The following is a 4,807-nucleotide window of genomic DNA, read 5'->3' on the forward strand; positions in this document are numbered from 1 at the left end:
GGACAGAACGATGATCCAGGGATCTATTCTGATGCCATATTGGGGTCGGGAAGGAGTTTTTCCTGTCATGGGGCATCTGGCATCAGCCTCATTTTTTTATTTTTTATGTTTTCTTCTGGATCAACATAGTAGGCTCACAGTAGGTAAGACTCTTGTTTTTTTCAACCTTACAAATTATGTTACTATGATTAGGAACAAATGGTGTCCTTCAAATATAGCAATCCTTAATCCTGTACATACTAAGCAGCGAGGCATTCGTTGTATGTCTTCTGTTCAGTATACATTCACCAGGCCGGTACTCAACCTACGGAAATGCACACTTTGCAGCAGATATTAATACATTCTATATTGTATTGGGTATAGATTAAAAACATATATACTAAAACAAATACAGACAATACAGCACTGAAAAGGAGACATTTATGGGGGCTCTGTGCTTAGATACCAAGGGTGGGCACACAGGGTAGGGCCACATCTGACCTGAGTATTGGATCTGAAATAAATCTGTGAGTCTAATCGAGTGATTAGACTCACAGATTTACACCCCACAGGCGTTTGACAGATCTTTGGAACAGTGGGCTGTACAAATGAAAAATTACATTTTTCATTTTCACGGACCACTGTTCCAAAAATCTGTCGTACACCTGTGGGGCGTAAATGCTCACTGTATGCCTTATACTTTACGTGAGGGGTGTAGTTTCCAAAATGGGGTCACATGTGGGGGGGTCCATTGTTCTGGCACTATGGGGGCTTTGTAAACACGTGGCTTTCAATTCCGGACAAATTTTCTCTTCAAAAGCCCAATGGCGCTCCTTCTCTTCTGAGCATTGTAGTGCGCCCGCAGAGCACTTTACATCCACATATGGGGTATGTTCTTACTCAGAAGAAATTGTGTTACAAATTTTGGGGGGCTTTTTTCCTATTTTCCCTTTTGAAAATGAAAAATTTAGGGTAACACCAGCCTTTTAGTGAAACATTTTTTTTTCTGATTTTCCCATCCAACATTAACGAAAATATGTCAAACACCTGTGGGGTGTTAAGGCTCCCTACACCCCTTGTTACGTTTCGTGAGGGGTTTCGTTTCCAAATGGAGTCACATGTGGGTATTTATTTTTGGGGGTTTATGTCAGAACCGCTGTAAAATCAGCCACCCCTCTGCAAATCGCCAATTTAGGCCTCAAATGTACATGGTGCGCTCTCACTCCTGAGCCTTGTTGTGCACCCACAGAGCATTTTTCGGAGACCTGTCATATTTCAAGGAAATAGTTTAGGGCCACATATGGGGTATTGCCGTACTCTGGGGGTCTTTTTTTCCTTTTACCGCTTGTGAAAATAAAAAGCACAGGGCAACACCAGCTTGTTAGTGTAAAAAATTTTTTTTACACTAACAGGCTGGTGTAGCCCCCAACTGTTCCTTTTCATAAGGGGTAAAAAGAGAAAAAGCCCCCCAAAATTTGTAGTGCAATTTCTCCCGAGTACGGAAATACCTCATATGTGGCCCTAAACTGTTTCCTTTAAATGCGACACAGCTCCGAAGGGAGAGAGCTCCATGCGCATTTGAGGACTACATAAGGGATTGCATAGGGGTGGACATAGGGGTATTCTACACCAGTAACCTTCCTGTGTGGATGTACCCTGTACCCTGTACATTCACATGGGGGGGGGGGGGGCAAACCTCCAGCTGTTTCAAAACTACAACTCCCAGCATGTACTGACAGACCGTGCATGCTGGGAGTTGTATCTTTGCAACAGCTGGAGGCACACTGGTTGGAAAACCTTCAGTTAGGTTCTGTTACCTAACTCAGTATTTTCCAACCAGTGTGCCTCCAGCTGTTGCAAAACTACAACTCCCAGCATATACTGATCGATAAAGGGCATGCAGGGAGATGTAGTTATGCAAAAGTTGGAAGAATGCAACTACAACTCCCAGCATGCCGAGACAGCTGTTTGGGCATGCTGGGATTTGCAGTTTGCAACATCTGGAGGGCTACAGTTTAGAAACCACTGCACAGTGATCTCCAAACTGTGGTCCTCCAGATGTTTCAAAACTACAAATCCCAGCATGCCTAGACAGCAAACTGCTGTCTGGGCATGCTGGGAGTTGTAGTTTTGCAACATCTGGAGGGCTACAGTCTAGGGACCACTGTATAGTGGTCTCCAAACTGTAGCCCTCCAGATGTTGCTAGGCAACTCACCGGCTTCCGTTGGATCCAGGGAGCCGCATCGCCGTCCTATGCTGCTGCCGATCACCGACGCCGATTGCCGCCCGCTGCCGGCGCCTATGCATAACTGGACTATGGTGCCGGTCCCCGTTAGTTTCTCCTTTCTGCCCAGCCTACCGTGAATGGGCAGAACGGGGGAACTGAACATTAACATTAACACTATTCTCACGCCGGCCTAAGGAGTAGCGATCGGCTGAGAGCCGGCGTCCTCGTGGTGTGAATAGCGCGCTATTCAATAGTGGGCCACGGGTCTGGGTACTGCAGCGTTGGCAAGGCGGTATCGGCTGACTTAGTGGCTGATGTAAACAAAAGATGGTTGTGGCAATACTTAAAGATTGAGGCCGGGAAACCGGCCGACGAATCAGGGCGATCGTGAGGTGGCACCAGTGCCACCTCACCCCTGCTGGCTGTGGCTGTTCGGGGCCGTCTCAGACGGCTCCGAACAGCCTGTAATTCCGGGTCACTGGAGACCCGATTGACCCGGAATCTGCCGCAGATCGCTGGACTGAATTGTCCAGCGATCTGCGGCCATCGCCGACATGGGGGGTCATCATGACCCCCCTGGGCGATATGTTCCGATGCCTGCTGAACGATTTCAGCAGGTATCGGGCACCGGCTCCGCTCCAGCTAGCGGCGGGGGGCCGAGAATGGACAGGACGTACTCAAACGTCCTGAGTCCTTAAGGACTCGGAAAAGGGGCCGTTTGAGTACGTCCTGCGTCCTTAAGGGGTTAATATATTAAAAAGGGGCTAGTAGATGGCATGCAGGTATATACAGTGGTCTCTCAACATACGATGGTAATTCGTTCCAAACGAGCCATCGTTTGTCAAATCCATCGTATGTTGAGGGATCCGTGCAATGTAAAGTATAGGAAGCTGTACTCACCTGTCCCCGCCGCTCCCGATGGTGATCCCGGGCCTCCGCTGGGCTCTCCGCTGTCTTCTCCGGTCCTCCGCTGTCTTCTCCGGTCTGCTTCTGTCTTCTTCGGTCCTCTTCTGTCTTCTCCGGTCCTCTTCCGTCTTCTCTGGTCCTCTTCTGTCTTCTCCGGTTCTCCGCTGTCTTCTCCGGTCCTCCGCTGTCTTCTCCGGTCCTCCGCTGTCTTCTCCGGTCCTCTGCTGTCTTCTCCGGTCCTCCGCTGTCTTCTCCGGTCCTCCGCTGTCTTCTAGGGTCCTCCGCTGTCTTCTCCGGTCCTCTTCTGTCTTCTCTGGTCCTCTTCTGTCTTCCGCAACGCCTTACTGGGCCTGCATAGCGACGTCATTACGCCGCTGCGTACGCCATTCCTATTGGATGGCGTGCGCAGCAGCGTATTGACGTCATCGGAGAGGGCCGAGAAGACGCCGGAAGACCAGCGCTGGACCCGGAGGGCACCCTGGAGCATCGTGGAGGGGTAAGTAATACTTACCACACCACACGGGGAACATTAAGCTGCTATCCGGCAGCAGCTTAAGCATTTGGCGCTGCCGGATAGCACTTAATACGCCATTGTAGGTCGGGGGTCACTGTATAATGAAAATGTAAGTGATGTCATTAGTGGGTGTGGAAAAGTAACAGTACAAAGAGAAACCCGGAGTAGTGGAATATGGAAATAAGAATGTGGAAAAGAGAATAGATGAGAGAAATATATATATGAAAATTGGGGATTAAATAAATAGTGTATGATGAATACTCATAGAATGTGTGTATAGAAGTAAAATAATGAAAAAATTTATATAAAGTGAACAAATAGATGAAGCTAAGAAAATTAATAATAATGCGCAAGTGTAAGAATGGAAAAATAAAAATAAAGATAAAGATAAAAATAAAAATAAAATAAAAAAATAAAAAATAAAAAGATAGAAAGTAAAAAGTGAATAGGAGGATGAAAAATATTGATAATAATATAATAAAAAAATAATAAATAATAAATAAAAAATGAAATGGGCAGAGTGAGGAAAAAAGTAGAGAATATGTACAACTAGAAATCATAGTGGGTACTGTAAATAAATACAGATTAAAAATATATACATGTATATTAAAATGGAAAGAGTTAAATGAAAAAGAGACATTTCATATAGATATAACATAAATCAATTACGTAGAAGTATAGTGCTTACGCGGGTTTATGTTATATCTATATGATATGTCTCTTTTTGATTTAACTCTTTCCATTTTAATATACATGTATATATTTTTAATCTGTATTTATTTACAGTACCCACTATGATTTCTAGTTGTACATGTTCACTACTTTTTTCCTCACGCTGCCCATTTCATTTTTTATTTATTATTTATTATTTTTTAATTATATTATTATCAATATTTTTCATCCTCCTATTCACTTTTTACTTTCTATCTTTTTATTTTTTATTTTTTTTATTTTATTTTTATTTTTATCTTTATCCACATTCTTATTTCCATATTCCACTACTCCGGGTTTCTCTTTGTACTGTTACTTTTCCACACCCACTAATGACATCACTTACATTTTCATTATATATACCTGCATGCCATCTACTAGCCCCTTTTTAATATATTAAGGCTACTGAGGAATTAAACAATTGTGGTGAAACGCGTTTAGCCTCAATCTTTAAGTATTGCCACAACCA

Source organism: Hyla sarda, chromosome 2 (assembly GCF_029499605.1).
Source record: "Hyla sarda isolate aHylSar1 chromosome 2, aHylSar1.hap1, whole genome shotgun sequence".
NCBI classification, from domain to species: Eukaryota; Metazoa; Chordata; class Amphibia; order Anura; family Hylidae; genus Hyla; species Hyla sarda.